At 37.8% G+C, this 22,274-nt stretch overlaps 1 protein-coding gene across 1 annotated transcript in view; it reads left to right on the forward strand.

The window, feature by feature from the left end:
- SLC16A10 (solute carrier family 16 member 10) overlaps window positions 1-22,274 on the forward strand; it is a gene marked incomplete at its 5' end in the record, with an annotated part of 110,990 nt that overhangs the window by 48,955 nt on the left and 39,761 nt on the right. The gene's annotated exons all lie outside the window — the stretch shown is intronic.

The raw sequence follows: 22,274 nt of genomic DNA on the forward strand, positions 1-22,274 counted from the left end.
GCTTCTCATTGACCACATTATGTGCGGTATATTGCATAATATTTCATCTAAGATTATAAAAATTGAAAATTTGGTTTTAAAATGTTGCTCATTTTCTCCTAAATAGTAAAAATTATTAAGCTAAAAAAGAAAGCCAAGACAGAAGAGTCTTTCTAACTAACGATGGTTGGGACAACTAGATCACCACATGAGGAAGAATGAAATTGGATCTTTATCTTACATCATATACAATTAATTAAAAATGGATCAAAGAGCTAAATTTGTAAAACTAAATATAAGAGCTAAAATTGTAAAACTCCCAGAAATAAGCATAGGCATACGTCTTGATGACCTCAGATTAGGCAGTGGTTTCTTAGATATGACATCAGAAACAAACAACAGAAAGAAAAAGTAGGAACGCCTGGGTGGCTCAGTCAGTTAAGCCTCTGACTTCAGCTCAGGTCAGAGCCCACGTTCGTGGGTTCGAGTCCTGCTTCAGGCTCTCTGCTGACAGCTCAGAGCCTGGAGCCTGCTTCTGGTTCTGTGTCTCCTTCTCTCTCTGCTTCTCCTCCTCTCATGCTCTGTCTCTCTATATGTATCAAAAAAAATAAATAAATAAAAAAACATTAAAAAAATTTTTTTAAAAGAAAGAAAAAGTAGATACATTGAGTTTCATCAAAATTAAAAACTTCTATTTCAAAAGACACCATCAGGGCAGTGAAAGAACCCCACAGAACGGGAGAAAATGTTTTGCAAATCATGTAAAAGGACTAGTGTCCAGGATATATAAATTACTCTTACAAGTCAACAATGAAAAGACAAGGAACACAATTTAAAAATGGGGACACCTGGGTGGTTTAGTTGGTTAAGTGTCTGACTCTTGATTTTCACTTAGGTTATGATCTCACAGTTTGTGGGATTGAGCCCTGCTTTGAGCTCTGTGCCGACAGTGTGGAGCCTGCTTGGGATTCTCTCTCTCTGTCTCTCTTCCCTTCCCCCACTCATGTGTGCACGCATGTAGGCACTTTCTTTCTCTCCCTATCTGTCTAAATAAATAAACAAACATTAAAAAAATAAAAATGGGCAAAGGATTTGAATGGGCATTTCTTCAAAAAAGATCTATAGGTGGCCAATGAACATATGAAAAGATGCTCAACATTACTAGTGATTAGGGACATGCAAATAGAAATCACAGTGAAATACCATTTCACTCCCATTAGGCTAAATATAATTTAAAAAGATGAATAATAACAAATATTGGGAAGGATATGGAAAAATTAGAACCTTCATACATTGCTGGTGAGAATGTAAAATGGTACAGCCACCTGGGAAAATAGTCTGGCAATTCCTCAAAAAATTTACTATATGACACAGCCTTTCTAACCCAGGAGAATTGAAAAGCTATGTGAATGCAGAACTTTGTGTAGAAACATTCAACATAGCTTTATTCATAATAACCAAAAAGTGGAAACAACCCAAATGCCCATCAGTGAATGAATGGATAAACAAAATGTGGTATATCCATAAGTGGAATATTACTTAGCCACAAAAAGGAACAAAGTGCTCATTCATGCTACAGGGATGAGCTTTGAAAACATTATACTAAATGAAAGAAACTGGACACAAATGGCAGCATATTGTACTTCCATTTATATAAAATGTCCAGAATAGGCAATTCCACGAAGATGGGCTGAGTAGAGGAAGGAATAGGCATGACTGCCTATGGATACTGAGTTTCTCTTTAGGGTGAGGAAAATGCTCTGTAATAAGATAATGATAATGGCACAACTTTGTGAATATACTAACCACTGAGGTGTACATTTTAAAAGGTCAAATTTTAGGGTATGTGAATTATATCTCATTAAAATAGTTACATGAGAAAAATCAAAAGACAAAAATGCAGAATATAAATTTTAAATTTTCTTTTAATGTTTATTTTTGAGAGAGAGAGTAAGTGGGAGAGGTGCAGAGAGAGAGGGGTCAGAGGATCCGAAAGGGCTCTGTGCGGACAGTAGAGAGCCTAACACGGGGCTTGAACTCATGAGCTGTGAGATCACGACCTGAGCTGAATCAACTAACTGAGCCACCCAGGGATCCCACAAGTCTTAATTTTAAATACAGAGTATTTATACTTGAATTTGATTTATTTTTGAAGTTTAATAAAGTCTTACTAAATAGTTTTTTTGTTTGTTGTTTTTGGTTTTTTATTTTTGAGATACAGAGAGAGATAGCACGAGTGGGGGAAGGTCAGAGAGAGAGGGAGACGCAGAATCCGAAACAGGCTCCAGCCTCTATAGCTAGCACAGAGCCCGACGCGGGGTTTGAACCCATGAACCATGAAATCATGACCTGAGCCGAAGCCGGACTCTTAACCGACTGAGCCACCCAGGTGCCCCTAAATAGTTTTGTAAGATCAAAATTGTTCTAACATTTAGTGTCTATTCCTAATATAAATAATCAGGGTCATGTTTTACTCCCTATTAGATCCATTAACATATGTATGTATTTAGGAATAATAGGAATTATTTAATGCTGCAAAATGTTTCTCTCCATGTATAATGGCTGTGGATTTCATGATAATTAGTGAGTACCACCAGAACCATGAACTGGAACAGGAAGAAAAGCAAGAAAATGAACACCTTAGATCTACTTGGAACTGAAACTTCATTATGCAAGAATACACTGCGTTCATGTTCTCGTAGAAGGATTTGATGAGTTAATTCGTTTTTCTCTTACCTAAGTGCTTTTGCAGTGGCACAGCTTCAACTGCATGGCATTTAGATGAGGTCCCTTTGTTATGTGGACATAGGACAGCAGATACGGAGATGTGCTTCTCTGGGCCCATGTTTAGTTACAAGTCTCACTGGGTCGGGATTGAGCATCCGTGTGTTCTTTAATGAGATTTGTATGCACATGGGAGTCTGTGATCTGCAGGGGTCTAGGGCAGAGGGCCCTCTTGTGGGGCTCTGAGGGACTGCTTCTGATCTTACCGTACCCTTCTTTAGGCCTTACTTGATCATGAGTCTACTTTTTCACTATTATACTTTCAGTAGGTGCTTATTACTTAAATTTGATTTTAAGATAAAACAGAATGGTAGAGACAATTTTGACTTGGCTAAGACTGATCTTTCCTTTTATGCTATGGCAAGAGCAAGATTTCTAAACATAGCAGTACAGAGCAAAGGCTGAATGGTTTTGGTATCCTTCTAAGCTATTTTTTCCCCCTCAATATTTTATCAATTCAACTTGTCTTTATAAATTCTGTATATAAAAGATGATCTAAGTCCTAAATCTAGTGAGGGAGGAATGTGAGAGGCTTGGCTTGCAGCCCAGCCTCTATAAGCAGTTTGTGGTTTATCTGGCAGTTTAACTTCTCTCTCAATTTCCTGCTCTTCAGTAGTAAATAACTGTGTGGCAGGATTACTTGTGGCTAGGAATGCTCCTCTCAGAGCATCTTTGTTAGTTGGTACTTAGGGTGGGACAAGGAGGCATTTGATTCACCATGACAGAAATCTGTTAGGTACAAACTTACTTGTGTGGGTTGATGCTTTCTTAGAATATCAAGACTTGTTTGTACATGACGGTTGTAGGTGGAGGTGCTTCCCTGTGTTTTCAGAAGGTTTGTGATAGCTCTTTTTGGATTCTCAGTGGGTAGCGTGTAGTGGCTAAGAACATGGCATCCAGACTGTCTGGGTTCCCTTCCTCCACTCTCTATCTTTGTGGCCTTGGGCAAGTTATTTGACCATTCTTTGCCTCAGTTTCCTCCACTATGCAGGGTAATATGACTTCAGTCAGTGTTGTTGTAAGGATTAAATGAGTTCTGCCTATAAAATATGTACAAGTTCCTGGCACATAGTAAGCACTTAATGAATGTTACTTAGCGCAAAACTCCATAGGAAATATATACAAAGTTCTGGGCTACTGAAGGGGTGATGATGTGAGATTACCTGGAAATTTTACCTTGGAGTTTGTCGTAGACCTACCTAAACTACACGTGCTCAGATAAACCCCTTTGAAAGGAGTAACAGGTCTTTCTTCCCTCTTGAAGGGAATGGAGATACTGTAGCTGTCTACAATGACCAGCTCTGTGAGGTATAATGTTCCTTTTTACCTTTTAAAACAACACATGCTGCCATAAAGTGCTAAATAGCAAGATAAAGCTTTAGGATTTCAAATTCTCCCAAATTTCACAGGGGCTTTTTTTTTTTTTTTTTTTTTTTTTTTTTAAGTAATTGTCTCTACTATTACCTTCCTTTGCAGAACTGACATTGCCAGGCAAGGCCGCCTGTTCATAGTCAGAACCCTCCTGGTTTGCTTTGTGGCAGTCACTTTCACCCTCCATTTCCCCTTCACACAACAGATATTCTTGTTAAAGGAAGGATGGTTGACTTTATGCTTTCCAGGGCTAGGTGTTCCTGCAGATTAGTGACTGAACTAGGTTTTTAGCTCCCATAAAACAAGTTACAAGCATAAGGCTACTTTTTGTTACCCCTTCCACCCTCAATCAGGACAAGCTATGTTTTGACTGGTCTTAGAGAATCTACCTTTATCCTTGACATCTGACCCACAGATTTCATCTCTCCCTTGGAATTTGTGTCAGAGCTCTCAAACCTTGAGCCAGGCCGTACTGCATTTTGACACCCTCCTATTCCCAGCGGTATCTTCTCAGCTTAGGCTGTTTGCAGGGTCGTTTTGTTGTTATTCCATCCAAATGGGGTCATATGATTTTTAAAAGCAGACTAGATATATGCCATGATTAATTCTAACAAAGTTTGGTATCTGTTTTCTCAAATTAATTTTTATGATTATCAGTTATATATGTTTATAGTAGAAAAGACTTTTCAAGTCTTACAATAAAAAGTAGCATTCCCCTGTCTCATTCCCCCTTACCCGGAGTACCCTGTTCCAGAGGCATTGCTTTGAACTTGCTTAACCGTGTCTCTTGGTTATCTTCATATTTCGAAACAAAATGCTTACATGGCAATATTCTGAATTTTCAAACTTATCTGCAGACTTCTTTCTGTGGAGACTGAAGATAGGACTCTTTTATGCTACCCCTTTTTCTTATCCTCTTAATACTGTGGATTTTGGTTAAATCATTTCAAAGGCAGTGTAGTGTAGTGGCTAGAAGTGAGGCCTTTTTAGGCTCACATTCCAGCCTTTCCATCTACTAGATTTGTGTGCTTTTTAGCAAGTTTTCAAATCTCAGTGTCTCCGCTTTCTCAGGAATAACCTACCTCATGGGATTGCTGTGGATATTAAATGACTTAATATTTGTGAAGCATGTAGAGTGTCTGGCACGGGGTGAATTTTAAGGAAATTCTAGCTGTCTTCCTCATCAATATCATGATGATCTCTGGCCACCTGATCTCTCTCCCTGCATTTAAAGGGATGGGGCTGGCATGGTGCTCATAGGTCAGCTGCAAATCTTTCCTGTAGGCTTTGATCATGGGTGATCAGAGAATTTGGACCTCTAAAGGACAGGCCGAGACTGAGGATGCTCAGTTCCTTCCAGCAAAGGAATCAGGCACACAGCCCTCTTCCCCAGGAATTGCTGCTGAGTTGCCTCCACTGGGAAGTCCCTGAATGGAAACAAGAGGCCAGGGAATGCGGAAGGTTCCCTGTGGCAAGTCTCTACTGGAGCTTTATTGGGACAGATGTTTTGTCCTGTGGGTGTGTATTTGTGATCTCCACAACATAACTGCTTACTCACTGTGTTGCTTTTGGAAATTTGTAGCATTCAGACACACAAGTGTGAAGTATGCTCCCAGGAAAATATATCAATGTGTATTAAATTTTTTTATTACTTTTTTTTAAAAGAGAGAGTGAGAGTAGGGGAGAGGCGCAGAAGAGGGGGGAGAGAGAGAGAGAGAGAGAGTGAGTGAGTCTTATAAGAAAATGATATTCAGGGAAAGAACAGTTGTTTATTTTCTTTTGGAGAATATTTTTCAATATCTTCTATAGGAATGTTGTAAAATTTTTTCTCTTAACTAAGTTGCCTACTATAGGCCATTAATCCTGTCATTACTGTAGAGTTTAAACAGCTATAGTAATAATAGTATTATGTGTGTATTAATTTATGCTACCTCATTCCACAAAGGATTTTAGATGGTTTCAGAAGCATCTAAAGATAGGAACAGAAAATAAGATATCAGGAACCATTGAAAATATATGGTATGTGGTTAATAGTATGGGAAAATAGTACCTAATTAATACATAAACTATTAAGGATCTGTATTGTTATAATACAGTACCATAAATGACTCTAAGCTTCCTGGCAATCAAAATGAAACGGGAGGCATGAGGGAGGTGGTTAAAGAGGAAATTTACTTACTACTCAAGGAAATAAAGTGTTTTCTTATCTCTTAGCTTCTTGTAGGGAGCACTGAGGAATGAATGAATGAATGTTAGCATTACTCTTATAGTAGATGTAATAATATATTTCATTGGACAGTTTCTGTAAATGTCTCTTGATGACAGCTGAGTCTATAACATTGAGAGTCAACTCTGGAAGCACTTCTCACAGGGGCAGGGGCCAGTGTGATCAGAGCTTACGGGTTCCAACTCTGGCCTAATCTAAGGGTGATGTGGAGACTATAATGCACAATTTCCCCATCTGTAGATAACATTACTTTCAACAGGGCATTTGATAAGAGCTTCCAGGAGTCTAGGACTTGTATTGTGGGTATTTTATTGTAAAATTACACTGGGCTTATCTCCCTTAGAGATCTAACTAGCAGACTGTCAGGTTGGCATACTATCATGGTGATTGAGAGGCTTAATCAGACTCATATTTAGTTGTATGAGTAGCAGACTACATTATGGATGTGGGCTGGAGGATTTTATCTTCTACTTTGAACAATTGCATGCTTAGAAAATGTTCATTACTCTTAGTGTGAGTTTTTAGTAAATTGAGGTGAGGAGCTTTGCATTAGAGGCTGGAACTGTGAATCTAAGTTTAAGGGTTAAAAAAAAGAAATCACAAACTACCTATATACTACTATGTGCTACTTTGGATTTCTGAGAGCAATAAATTAGAGGTGAACCCTGGAGACCCAGCAATTGATATGGGTGTGATATGTGAATTTTTAAACCTTGGACTTTGTTAATTTTCAGATTTTTGGAATGTATGTGATACATGATTCCAGAAATTTCTGTCGTTGTTAGAGCCATGTTACTTCACTTCAGTGCTTCCCAAGTGAGGTAAATGGTTACAGGTGAGCATCAGTGTTGGTCCCCTCAGTACTCCTGAGTCCCAAGTTTCTGAGCCTTGTCTGCAGCCATGAGCAACCTTATCCACTTTACCTTCGTGAGCTGTACAAGGGTTATTATTTTCTATGTGTGCCATGACCTGGAGATACTGGGAAGTGAAGGTTTAGTTCACTTTACATTGGATGAACTTAGTGTTGCATTAAAGGTCTTTATTTACAGGTTAGCCTAGGTGGCTCAGTCAGTTAAGCGTTCAACTTCAGCTCAGATCATGCTCTTGTGGTTCGTGTGTTCAGGCCCCAAGTCGGTCTCTTTGCTGATGGCTTAGAGGCTGGAGCCTGCTTCAGATTCTGCATCTCCCTCCCTCTCTTTCTCTGCCTCTCCCCTTCTTGTGTTCGTATCTCTCTCAAAAATAAATAAAATTTTTAAAAAGTTCTTTATTTACAGAGTCTTGATATCACCAAACAGAAAAATATGATAATTTGGAGAAGTGATTTCCTCCCAAACCATAAGTTCATTTATAGAAATTTACAACTTTCTGAGGCGAATACTAGGAGATTCTCATATTTTTCACTATGGGAATAGAAGGGTACAGATAAGCAACAGAGAAGGCTAGGATGATTTATGTGATAATAATGGATTAGAACTGTAGGAATGAAAATGAATTTATGTGTAGCTTAATATAGATCTAGATGGTTATGTATGGGAAGTAATTACAGAAGCATGCATATACATGGGTTGATGTACATACATGCACTCCCTAGCTCTCTGAGCTGGGAGGGCCTTGAAACCATGATACCTCTATAGCAGCAAGCACACTTGGCACCTAGGTCTTGATTTCTAATACCACTCTCTGATCAAAGGAACCAGGGCATTTACAGAAGTAGCTCCACAAATTTTGGTGTGTGTCAAAGGATCACCAGAGCCAAAGGAAAGAGATCCCAATGGCCAACAAAATAAATAAGGTAGTATTAGAATATAAGTCAAAGTATAAAATAAATACCCATTGTTCCAGAGTGATACCTAAGTGATAAGTAAATAAATGAGTGAGCAAATAAGTAAATGTGGGAGAATAGATAAATCTCCTGTGCAGAAGAATTCCAAATAATTTAGGTAGATACTTCGCCCACAAGGAAGTGTAGCTTAATTCCCTACTCCTTACGTGTGAGCTGTGCTTAGTGACTTCCAAGAACGTAGTATGAAAAGGGGGAAAAGAAGGTAAACTTTACAGTGGAGAAAGCTGACAAATCCTACCTCATCCAGGTGATCAAGGTTAGTATCAAAGGTCACGGGGTGCCTGGGTGACTCAGTCGGTTAAGTGTCCGACTTCGGCTCAGGTCATCATCTCATGGTTTGTGGGTTCGTACCCCGCGTTGGGTTCTGTGCTGACAGCAAGCTCGGAGCCTGGAGCCTGCTTCAGATTCTGTGTCTCCCTCTCTCGCTAACCCTCCCCTGCTCATGTCTGTCTGTCTGTCTGTCTGTCTGTCTGTCTCTCTCTCTCTCTCTCTCAAAAATAAAGAAAACATTAAACAAAAGTGATAAGTCACACTGTGATACTATGTATTCTTGATATGATGTGACACTTCACTTCTGAGGTTTTCCTTCCAGAAAACTAATAAAGCAAAATATCAGACAAATCTCAACTGAGGGACAGTTTACAAAATACCTGATCAGTACTTTTTGACACTGTCATGGTCATCAAAAACAGGAAAAGTCAGTCAAACTGTCACAGTCAAGAGGAGCCTAAGGAGACATGATCTTGGAACAGAAAAATGACATCAGGTAAAAACTAATGAAATATGAACAAAGTGTAGACTTTAGTATAGACTGAATAATGTATCAATATAGTTTCACTAATTGTAACACATCTACCATACTAATAATGTAAAATGTTAATAATAGGGAAAACTGGATGTGGAGTATATGGGTTCTGTCTCTACTGTTTTTACGATTTTTCTATAATTGTAACACTATACTAAAATAAAAACTTACTGAAAGTTTTTCTTAATGTTTATTTTTAAGAGAGAGAGGCAGATTCTAAGCGGGGGAGGGGCAGAGAGAGAGGGAAAGATGGAATTGGAAGCAGGGCTTGAACCCACAAACTATGTGATCATGAGCTGAGCTGAAGTCGGGCACTTAACTGACTGAGCCACCCAGGTGCCCCTAAAGTTTACTTTTGAAAAAGGAGAGGACACCTGGGTGGCTCACTCGGTTGAGCTTCTGACTTCGGCTCACGTCATGCATGTTCTCAGGGTTTGTGAGTTCGGGCCACACGTCGGGTTCTGTGCTGACAGCTCAGAGCCTGGAGCCTGCTTTGGATTCTGAATCTCCCTCTCTCTCTTTGCCCCTCCCTCACTCACGCTCTGTCTCTGAAAAAATGAATAAACCTTAAAAATTTTTTTTTAAAAGAAGAAGAGACGTCTCAAGTTTTTATCTTACTGTTGAGATAAGACTTGGGTATTTTTATCTGAGAATGGGATTTCCACGAATTGTAGGTACAAGTTAACCAAGCAGTTAGTATCAGGGAAACCACACAATGTGACCTTAAACTACCTGTAGTTTTAAGGCTGATCTGAGCCACAGCAAGTGTTAGAGTAACTGCCAGCACCTGTACACTTATAACTCCCTCCCCTGCCAAAAACCTCTTTTTCATCTGTAAACATCATGAAATGCTATATAGAAGTGATGGAGGATGGGAAATAATCGAGAGCTCTTCTATTGTTATTTGATATTTTTCATTCAATGTTTTAAATATTTATTTTAATATATATTTGACATTTTAAAAAGAACTATTATTAATGTGAAGAGAAGCTTTAATTCCAGAGCAGCGGCATATACGGGATTTGAAGATTTAAATTTTGCCAAAATAGTCTCTCTCTCATTTTTATAGTGAGCTGTATGAATGGAAGGAGCTTTAAACTGTTTTTCCTATTTTAGCCCTTTTTAAAATAAAGTCATTCTACCTCCTCTAGTATTCCAGAGGAATATTTTTGAGGAAACATTTGAGGATCTGAAAACTTACTTTATCTTTTTTTATTCAATATTTCAAAAAACAGAAAAATAAAGAGAATAAGATAACAAATGCATGGTCTATATAACTACTATTCAGTACTCAGATTCTAATATTTTCTTTCTAAAACACAAAATATTAGAGAATGCAGAGAAGGAGGAAGAGCCCTTTTATACTGCTGGTGAGATGCAAACTGGTGCAGCCACTCTGGAAAACAGTATGGAGGTTCCTCAAAATATGAAAAATAGAACCACCTGCCACCCAGCAATTGGACTACTAGGTATTTATCCAAAGGACACAGGAGTACTGACTGGAAGGTGCACGTGTCTATAGCAGCGCTATGAACAATTGCCAGAGTATGGAAAGAGCCCACATGTCCATCGATGGACAGATGTGGCTTATGTATACAATGGAGTATTACTCAACAATCAAAAAGAATGAAATCTTGCCATTTGTAACAACACAGATGGAACTAGAGTGAATTATGTTAAGCAAAGTAAGTCAGAGAAAGAGAAGTATCATATGATTTCACTCAAATATGGAATTTAAGATATAAACAGATGAACATAAGGGAAAGGAATAAAAAATAATGTAAAAACAGACAAGTCATAAGAGACTCTGAAATACAGAGAATAAACTGAGGGTTGCTGGTGGGGTGTTGGGTAGGGGGAAGAGCACAAGGGGCAAGGGGCATTAAGGAGGGCACTTGTTAGGATGAGCATTGGTGTTATATGTAATTGATGAATCACTAAATTATATTCCAGAAGTTATTATTACACTATATGTTAACTAATTTGAATTTAGATTAAAAATAAATAAGTAAATACATAAACATAAAACATTAGACTCTGTTGTAGTCACCTGTGTCCCCTTCTTCATCCATGCCTTCCCAGAGGTAATAACTATGCCAAATTGGCTTTTATTAGCCCATCATGTTTTATACTATTACAACATATGTGCAAATCCATATTTCATTGATGTTAATACCAACATTTCTTTATTCAAATGCTGATGGGCATTTAGGTTGTTGCTGGGTTTTTTTGGTTTTTTGGGGTTTTTTTTTGCTATTACAAACAACGTGTCAGTGAACATTCTTACTCGTGTTCTTTTGCACATGTGTAAAATTTCTCTGGAGGACATAAGTGGGAGTGGAATTGCTAGAATTCTATACGATGGAGTACGCATCTCCTTGGTTTTCCTAGATGCTGTCAAATTGCTATTCACAATGGTTATTTCTATTTATGTTGGAATGCATAAGAGTTCTCATTTTCTGATTGTCTCACTAAAACTCAGACTTCTTATTAGTTGCCAAATTATGGTCATTTATTATTCTTTTAATTTGCATTTTTCTGATTACTAATGAGCATCTTTGTAAATGTCAATTGGCTATTGGGTTTTCTCTTCTGTATATTTCCTTTGAACTCTTTTGTCCATTTTTCTGTTGGGTTGTCTTTTTTTCCCTATTGATTTATAGCCTATCTTTGTAAATGTAAGATGATAAGAATTTACTGCTTATAAGCCCTGAAGTGATCTCTCATTCTGTGGCTCATCTCTTTTTGCTTTGGTTCTAGTGTCTTTTTTGCATAGGAATTGTAAATTTTATCTACATTTTTCTCCATGGTTTGGGCTTATGTCTGGAAATACTTTTCTATCATGAGTTCAAGATATTCTTATTCTAAGATTTGTAATTTTTTTCATATTTAGGTTTATAATCTGGAATAAAAAGTTTTCTCTATCGAATTTTTTTATTTCAGTGACTATTTTTTCATATCCAGGATTTCTAATTAATATTCTTTTTTAAATGCACTTGCCCTTGTTTTATTTTTTGCTTGTTTCATAGTTTTTTTAAATGAAAATATTCTTTCATTTATTTCTTTGAAAGTTCTAAATATACTCATTTTGGAGTGGTGGCCACACTGGTATACAGAATTAATTTCATCTGGAGTGACTATATCTGCTAACTGGTGATTTGTTGGCTGTCTTTGTTATTAGCATTGGGCTGGCTTCACTTTTTTGGAACTTGAGTTGACAGAATCATTCTTAGTGGGAGGTATATTGTTTTGTTTTCTCCTTCTTCACCCTCACTCTATTAGGCTCCCTGAATTCCTAGTTTTAGAACAATGTCTTTTTTTTTTTTAATGTTTTATTTATTTTTGAGACAGATTCAGAGCATGTGCGGGGAGGGGCAGAGAGAGAGGGAGGCACAGAATCGGAAGCAGGCTCCAGGCTCTGAGCTGTCAGCACAGAGCCTGATGTGGGGCTCGAACCCATGAACGTGAGATCATCACCTGAGCTGAAGGCTTAACTGACTGAGCCACCCAGGCGCCCCTAGAACAATGTCTTTTAAGCTTCTTGTTCCACAGTAGCACTAAGAATCTCACAGACCAGCCGGAGAGCCAGTGAGGACCTTGTTTCAGGCTGAGTTTATATTATCCTTCTGCTAGAGGTTTGTAGGGTTCTAAACTCTTAATCTGGATAGAAATCACTAAAATCCCTTAATAGCTAGAATTTAAATAAAAATTTAAAAAGAAAACCTCACTAAAATCCCCTCTAGCTCGCTCTTGTCTCCTTTGCAAGTGCATGGAGGGAGTTTTAGCTCTGGGCTCAGTCAGTGAGCTTGGCTTTCTTCTGTTTCACAGGGAGAACTTTTAGTCCTCTTAACAATGCCCAAAGTCTGCTCCAGACCTGGACTCCAAAAGGCAGGCCCAACTTAGCCCTTTCCTTTTTGCAGGTAGTCTGTAGCCCATGACCAGGTTTTTTTGGTATCTCTTGGAAAATCTATACATATATTCTAATTGTATCATTATTTGTGATTGGAACAGAGGATGATACATGGAACTATGAATTCACTGTGCCACCTTGATTGAGGTTAGGATTTTGTCTTAATTTAGCTAGATTGTGAGCTTCTCCAGGAAGGGATAACTTTTAAAATTAAAAAATATTTATTTTTGAGGGAGAGAGTGTGTTTGCAGGCCTGAGCAAGGGAGGTACAGAGTGGGGGAGAGAGAGAATCTTAGGCTTCATGCCCAGTGCAGAGCCCCATGTGGAGCCCAGTCTCACAATTGTGAGATTATGACCTGAGTCGAAATCATGATGACATTGACTGAGCCACCCAGGCACCCCAGGAAGGGCAGACATTTTATCAACAACATCAAACATGGCCTAGCTGTGGGTGCCTAGTGGCTGTTTTTTAATGAAGGACTCTTGGGCATGTTTTCTTACTCCTATTTCCACCCTGGATATTTAGTTCAAATCCTACTAATGTTGCATAACCTTGGTAAGTTGCCTAGGACCGCTAATCTCTTTTTTCCCATCTTTAAAATGAAGGTAATTCCTCACAGGATTGCCTGAAAAGCTAATGACAATTCTGTGCAGGTCCTTTCCATGGATTAGGAGACATTCCAGAAAGGCTCTCTTCCCCCCCACCCCCCATCAGTGATTAACACTTTTCTGGGCAGAGTTAACAATTCTTTGCAATCATTTTGGATAGTGTTCCGTAAATGTCAGTAAGGTTAAAATGGTTTATAGTATCATCCAAACTTTTATATTTTAATACTCCCCCCATCTTGTTATTTCTATGAATTACTGAGACAGATGTGCTAAATATACAGCTATGATTGTGGATTTGTCTAGTTCTGTTAGTTTCGTTTTGTGTATTTGTTTTTTATGACCTCTATTTTTTGTTGTTGTTGACATATTCCATATAGGTTCATTTCTTAATCAGTGTTATTATGGTATAATTGATATGTAATAAGCTGGATGTTTAAAGCATGTAATTTGATGAGTTTTGTCATATGTATATACCAGTGAAACTGCTACTACCGTCAAACTAATGAGCATCATTGTCACCCTCAAAGGTTTATCTGTCCCTTGGTAATCCCTTTATCCAGCTCCTTCCCACCCTCTAGGGAAATGTCAATGTGCTTCCTGTCACTATAGATTAATTTGTATTTTTTTTAATACAAATTTAAATTTGTAAATTTAAATTTAGAGAGAGTGCATGACCAGGTTGGGGGTGGGGGAGAAAAAGAGAAAGAGAATATCTCAAGCAGGTGCCATGTCAGCATGGACCCTGATGTGGGGCTCCATCCCATGACCCTGGGATCATGATCTGAGCCAAAATCAAGAGTCTGATGTTCAACTGACTGAGCCACTCAGGTACCCCTAATTTGAATTCTTTTAGAATTTTGTATAAATGGAATCATACTTTATGTGTGCTCTTTTGATCTTCTTTCACTGAGTATATTATATAAATATACCCTAATTTGTTTACAGAGTCACTCATTTCTAGACACTAGATTCTTTTTAGTTTTTGACTATTAAAAATCAGCTATAAATGGTGGTTTACAGGTTTTCATATGGACATATACTTGTTTCTCTTAGGTAAGTACCTAGGAGTAGAGTGGCTGGGTCATATGGTAGGGGTATGTTTAATTAAAAAAAAATTCCTGGGGCACCTGGGTGGCTCAGTTGGTTAAGAGTCCGGCTTTGGCTCAGGTCATGATCTCACGGTTCGTGGGTTTCGAGCCCCGCGTCAGGCTCTGTGCTGACAGCTCAGAGCCTGGAGCCTGTCTTCAGATTTTGTGTCTCCTTCTCTCTCTGACCCTGCCCTGCTCGCACTGTCTCTCTGTCTCTCAAAAATAAATAAAAAGCATAAAAAAAATTCCTAAACTAGTTGAATTCCAAGTGGTTGAAAAATTTTATATTCTCCGTAGCAGCGTGTGATGGTTCCGGTTGCTCCATGACCTCATCAGCACTTGTACGATTAGTGCTTTTCATTTTAGCCTTTTAATAAGTGTGTGCTTTTTCATTATTTTAATTTACATTTCCCTTATGGCTAATGATGTTGAACATCTTTTCGTATGCATATTTTCCATTTGCATATCTTTTTGTGAAGTGATTTTTCAAATATTTGCCCAGTTTTTAATTGGGTTGCATGCTTTTCATGGAGTTTTAAGAATTCTTTACATAATCTGGGAACAGGTTTTTTATTAGATACATCATTTGCAGATCTTTCTGCCTAGTTTGTGGCTTGTCTCTATATCCTCTTAATAGTGTCTTTCATGTTTTATTGTTGTTGTTTTCTGAGTGGCCTCCACACTGGACTTGAACTCATGCCCCTGAGATTAAGACCTAGGCTAAGATCAAGAGTTGGATGCTTAAGGGTGGATTTGAGATGTTTGGGTGGGTTGAATGGGCATTTTGACAACATGGTTTTGCCTTAGGCATGTTTAATTGTGATGTTTAATGGACACCCTTGGAGTTGAAGATGACACTTTTAAAATAAAATTCTCTCCTAATGATGACTTGAGCCCTGCCACTCAGTGGGAGGATCAGCAGAACTGTAGGATCTTATTTGGAATTGACATTCTCTTGTAATTCTGTTGCTGCTTATTTTATTTTATTTTTCTTTTATAGTTTATTGTCAGGTTGTTTCCATATAACACCCAGTGCTCATCCCAACAGGTGCCCTCCTCCATGCCCATCACCTCCTCTTCCCCTCTTCCCAACCCCCATCAGCCCTCAGTTTGTTCTCAGTATTCAAAAGTCTCTCATGATTTGCCTCCCTTCCTCTCCCCAACTACTTTTCTCTTTCCCCTCCCCCATGGTCCTCTGTTAAATTTCTCCTGTTCCACATATGAGTGAAAACATATGGTATGTTCCATCCACGTTGCTACAAAAGGCCAGATTTCATTCTTTCTCATTGCCATGTCGTATTCCATTGTGTATGTAAAACACTGTTCCTGTTTATTTTAACATTTTCCTTTTGTTTCACTAGAAAGGAAAGATAGTGCTTAGCTTTAAATGTTACAAGTGTACAAGTTGCTTTGTTACAATAAAACTGAATGTGTACAACACAAAAAGAGTTGGATGCTTAAACCACTGAGCCACCCAGATGCCCCTTAACCATATCTTTCAAAGACAAATTCTTAGTTTTGTGAAGTTTCCCTTATAGATTGTTTTTAATATTGTATTTAAGAAATCTTTGCCTAATATAAGGTCGCCAAGATTTCTCCAATGTTCTCTTCTAGAAGTTTTATCGTTTTGAGTTTCACATTTAAGTTTTATGATCTTTTTTGAGGTAATTTTTAAGGTGTAAGTAGGGATCACATTTTAATGTTTCCTATATTTCTGAAGCTCTGTTATTAAATGTATATAAAGTTATCATTGTTATATTTTACTGACATATTGATACTTTTATCATGATAAAATATCCTTCTGTTTCTAATAATACTTTTTGTCTTCAATCTATTTAGTCTAAACTGAGTAGAGCCACTCTATTCTTCTTAGAGTTATTTATGTGGCATATCTTTTTTCATCTTTTTATTTTCAACTTGTGTATTTGTATTTAAAGTGTATCTCTTTAAATAGGATATAATTGGTTCTTGATTTTTTAATTTAATCAGAAAATCTTTGCCATTTGATTAGAGTCTTTAGTCTACTTTTATTTAATGTAATAACCAAATGGTCATATTCAGGTCTGACATTTTGCTCTTTGTTTCATCCATTTTTTGTTCTTCTGCTTCTTCTCTTCTGCTTTCCTTTGCATTAATCAAAGAATTTTAGTAATCAACTTTAGCTTCTCTGTTGGCTTTACCTATATCTCTCTGCATTATTTTTTAATGCTTTCTCTAGGGATTATAATATTCATTTTTAAGTTGTTCAAATGCATCTTAAATTAATATAGAATTGCCTCTGGTGAAATATAGGACACTTGCAATAGTATGTAACATTTGTCTCAATTTTTAGTTCTTTTGTTATTATATACTACACCTGTATAGGGTGGGATAATTTGCTTTAAACAGTCATAATAAAGAAAAAGCATTTGTATGTGTATTTCAGTCCTTCCTTTGCACCCATGTTGCCAGCTGGTATCAATTCCCTTTAGCCTGAAACACTTTCCTTAATATTTCTTATAGTGGAAATCTCCAAGTGACAAATTACCTGTTTTTATTATCTAAAAATGTTTTTATTTTGCCTTAATTTTTGGAAGGTAATTTAGCTGGATATAGAATCCATGATTGACAGTTTTTCCCCCCCTCTTTCAGCCCATTGAATATGACTGGTCCAGTGTTTTCTGTCCATTATTTATATGGGCAGCCAACTGATAATGGTATCATTGTTTTCCTTGTATATAATAGATCGTCTTTTTTCTCTATTTTTTTCTCTGTGTTCTTAAGATTGGGTATTTCCTGTCTTCAAATTTCCATATGCTTTTTTATCTTTTGTTATCAATCTAGTCAGCCTGTGAATGCATTCTTTAGCCATTGTGCTTTCCATCACTAGAGTTTCCTTTTTTTTTTTTTTTTTTTGGAGTTTCCATTTCACTGTTGAGATTCCCTATCTGCACACTGGATAAGATTATACTTTACATTTAGTTATTTGAAAATGTTACCCAGTAATACTTCTAACTTATTTATAACAGGTGTTTGAAATCTGAGCTAAATGGCAGTATCTGAGCCCATTCAGAGTCCATTAATATTACTTATTTCTTTGAATGTTTAATAATCTTAGGTTGAACATGGATATTGTAGATAATATTTTGAAGTAACTCTGATTCTGTTGTGTTCTTCCAAGGGTTACTGGGTTTTTGTTCCTAGTAGGTGGTTCGCTGGCCTGGACCCTGCAGACTGTCTGTGACGCGCAGCAGCTGATGATCTCTGCTCAGTTCTCACAGCCTTCGGCTGCTGCTTTTCTTTTTTCTCTAGTTAGTACGTTTCTTTAGTCTGGCCCTTAACTAGTCTGTCCAGCACTTGTATTGTGTCTTGATCCTCAGAAAAGTCCACAGACTTATGTTTTTATTATCAGTTTCAGCTTTTCAAGGGTAAACTCTCCTCTACCTTCTGTCTGCTTTAGACAGTTTCCAGTGTGTTTAAATACCTCCCCCCCACATGTTATAATTGTTCTCTGCAGGAGGGTTTGCTTAAGCACTTCACTCTGATGCTATTAACAGAAGCTGACAGCAGATAATTAAAAAACCCTCCTTAGTGGAAATATAACTCCCAACTCACATTTAGGGTGGCGAGGAAATGGTCAAACCGAGTACAGTCTACTCATTCTTGAATTTTTGTGTAGTTGTCAGATAGCTCAATGCCCCAAGAGTCATTGGGACTTTGTTGAATAATATTTTGCATTCTAATCGGTTTTGTATTGTTTCATTTTATTAGAACAATGTTGAGATATTAAAAAGCAAAGATGTCTTGAAAAGAGGCCAAAATCAAGTGAAAATGAGGATTAGAACTACCAATAAAGGGCAAAAGAATATATTCAACCTTTAACCTTTAACTACAGTAGTTCTCTTCTTCAGTACTTTCATTTGTAAACACTGCCCTTGCGATCATTTATGTCTGCATTATTATAACACCTTTATTTTACTTAATATGCAGGAAAATCATCTTCTATATATTTTTAAAAATGTTTTTTATTTATTTTTGAGAGACAGAGAGAGACAGCATGAGCAGGGGAGGGTCAGAGAGAGAGGGAGGTACAGAATCCGAAGCAGGCTCCAGGCTCTGAGCTGTCAGCACAGAGCCCGATGCGGGGCCTGAACCCACAAACTGTGAGATCATGACCTGAGCCGAAGCCGGATGCTCAACCGATTGAGCCACCCAGGCGCCCCTTCTATATTTAACCTAACCACTTCCTTTCAGTGATTTGCATTCTCCTTTGGCCATATACTGAGAGCTGAGGATTTGTTCTCCATATGGAGGAGGAAACAAAGGATCTGGATGGGGAAATTAGAAAGCTTCTTAGTATTTTTTGGCAAAGATTCTCCAACATGGCCTTTCTTGAATGTCTCTATACTATCACATACACATACATATATTCAAATGAGAGTACACAAACACATTCTAAAGAATTTATTATACATTTTTTGACATCTATATCTCTTAAGGCATTTATCACCTTCTATGTGGTGGTCTGGTTGGACCTTTATTTGCATATATGTTACTAGACTGAAAATTATTGGAAAATAGAGAAATCTCTTAGTTGTTTGTATATTCTCAACAGCCTAGGATAATGCCTAGAACATAATAGGCACTTTTAAGCAGAAGGGAGAAAAATCTCCTTACCTTCCTTGTCCCAGCTTCCCTGTTTCCCATGCCTACTTTAGAGACTATGGCAGTTGGGGAAGGGGAGAAGAGGTCATGAGAAAGAGACAAAGCTGGAGCTGGAGAACAAGATTTGATAACCAAGTGAAGATTGGTTTGTTACTGAAAGTGACCCTAGGGCTTTATGTTATTTAACATTGGCTGGAAGAATTATACAGACCTGCTGAAGTGGTCATCCAGTTGCAAGGGCACATTTTTCCCCCATATAAGTGTTTTTTTTTAATATTTTATTTATTTGAGAGAGAGAGAGAGACAGTGTGAGCAGGGAGGGTCAGAGAGAGGGGGAGACACAGAATCTGAAGACAGGCTCCAGGCTCTGAGCTAGCTGTCAGCACAGAGCCCAACGTGGGGCTCAAACCCACAAACTATGAGATCATGACCTGAGCTGAAGCCGATGCTCAACCGACTGAGCCACCCAGGTGCCACCCTCCACATAAGTTTTAAGAGGAAGTTTAGACAAAAATAAAGTTGTATTTGTTTATATCCTGCAGTTAGTGCTTGTTCAATGGACATCAAAATCTGTAACATTTTTCATGTTTGGTAAAGCATCAAAATCTAAACAGTGATGCATAAAGACTTTTTTTAATGTGTAAAGACTTGTTTTTATTTTTTCAAGTTTATTTATTTTAAGTGAGAAAGTATGAGCAGGGGAGGGGCAGAGACAGGGAGAGAGACTCTCAAGCAGGATCCATGCTGTGAATGTGGAGCCACAAGTGGGGCTCGATCTCATGAACCATGAGATCATCATGACCTCTGAGCTGAAGTCAAGATGCTTAACTGACTGAGCAACCCAGGCACCCAAGACTTGTTTTTATTCTTTTTTTTTTTAATGTTTGTTTATTTCCGAGAGAGAGAGTAAGAGCACATAGGGGGGAGGAGCAGAGAGACGAGGAGACACATAATATGAAGCAGGTTCCAGGCTCTGAGTTGTCAGCCCAGAGTCTGACGTGGGGCTCAAACCCACAAACCATGAGATCATGACCTGAGCTGAAGTCAGACACTCAACTGACTGAGCCACCCAGGTGCCTTGACTTGTTTTTATTCTTAAAAACACTTTGATTTATATAAACATTACCCACAGCATAAGTGTATGCTCTTGGATTTCTTAATTGGCATCCTATTTAGTGTTGGCATTTTACTTTGTTGTAGAGGTGACTTTATCCAAAAATAAATGTTCGGATGTTATTCTTCTATTTTGCCTAGATTGTTTAGATTATTTCATGAAAAAACATGATAGATGACTGAACTTTGTAAGTTAGATTGAATTATTATAAATCAGTCACATCTTTATACAGGATAGTAGACTAAAAAATTCTTAATTCTCCTTAAGTAGACCCATACCGAACAGTTCTGCCCACTTGGGGCTGTACTGACTAATCTGGCCAGTCCAGGCTCCTCCTTACACCCTCTACTTCTGAATCCCCACCACCAACACCTAAGTCAAGGTTGCATCGTTTGAGCTAATGGAAGCAACCCAAGTGTCCATCCATAGACAAATGGAGAGAAAGGAGGTAGGGTGTGTGTATAAACATGTGTACACATACATGTATGCATATTTATACAACATGTGTACACACAGACTGGACTATTACTCAGACATAAAGAAAAATAAGATCTTGCCATTTGCAACAACACAAATGGAACTAGAGGATATTATGCTAAGTGAAATAAGTCTGATAAAGACAACTACCATATGATTTCACTCATGTGTGGGATTTAAGAAACAAAACGAACAGCTAAAGAAAAAGAGATAAAAGACCAGACTCTTAAATATAGAAAACAAAGTGGTAGTTGCCAGAATGGAGGTGGGTGGAGGGATAGGTGAAATAAAGGGCATTAAGAATACACTTATCATGATGAATTATTGAATCATTATGTTGTACACCTGAAGATTATCTGTTCCAGTGTATAAGACAGACAATTTTTTGTTGTTAAAACTCTAAATCATCAAGATCTTCTGTGCTAGATATTGAGATTTAGATACATTTTCCCTAATTCTTAATAATTCTGGAAAGGTATATGTTAGATCCCCTTTTGAGATAAGAAAACAGACTTAAATGAAAATGACTTGCCTAAGGATATATTGTGGTTATAGGGCTAAGGGATTTGGGTCCAAATCTGTTTGTTTTTTAGCCCATTCACGTAGGTGCCATTGGTTTATTATACTTTTTAATTAGAACATAGATTTAATATCTTGTGAGATCACTTGTTTCTTTGGCACAAAATTACGGTAATTTATATTCAGTATTTTTTTTTGGTTCCTTTTTGTTGTGGCTTTTATGGACTCAGAACAGGAAATTATGACTTCTGATTCTTCAAAAAATTTTTTTATTTATTTAAAAATGTTTTTAAGTTTATTTGAGAGAGAGTATGTGTGTGTGTGTGCATGCAAGTGGGAGAGGAACAGAGAGAGAGAGAGAATCCCAAGCAGGTTGCACACCATCAGTGCAGAGCCCAATGTGGGGCTCAAACCCACAAATCACGAGATTACGACCTGAACCAAAATCAAAAGTTAAGACGGTTAACTTACTGAGCCACCCGGGTACCCCATGACTTCTGATTCTTAAATTTTTTTTAAATTGTGAAAGATTACATACTTTCAGAAGAGAAGATAAAACGTATATGTGGTTTCATAAATAAAGGGATACCCAGTAACTATTATCCAGGTCAACAAATAGTCTACCTGTGTATGACTTGATTCCCTTAGCACAAGAACTAAGCCCAGACTCTAGGCAGATGTTAAGTTCTTTTTTTTTTTTTTAATTTATTTTTGAGAGAGAGAGAGACAGCATGAGCAGGGGAGGGTCAGAGAGAGAGGGAGACACAGAATCTAAAGCAGGTTCCAGGCTCTGAGCTAGCTGTCAGCACAGAGCCCGACGCAGGGCTCGAACCCATGACCCATGAGATCATGACCTGAGCCGAAGCCGGAAGCTGGACGCCTAACCGACTGAGCCATCCAGGCA

Source organism: Suricata suricatta, chromosome 7 (genome assembly GCF_006229205.1).
Source record: "Suricata suricatta isolate VVHF042 chromosome 7, meerkat_22Aug2017_6uvM2_HiC, whole genome shotgun sequence".
Taxonomy (NCBI): domain Eukaryota; kingdom Metazoa; phylum Chordata; class Mammalia; order Carnivora; family Herpestidae; genus Suricata; species Suricata suricatta.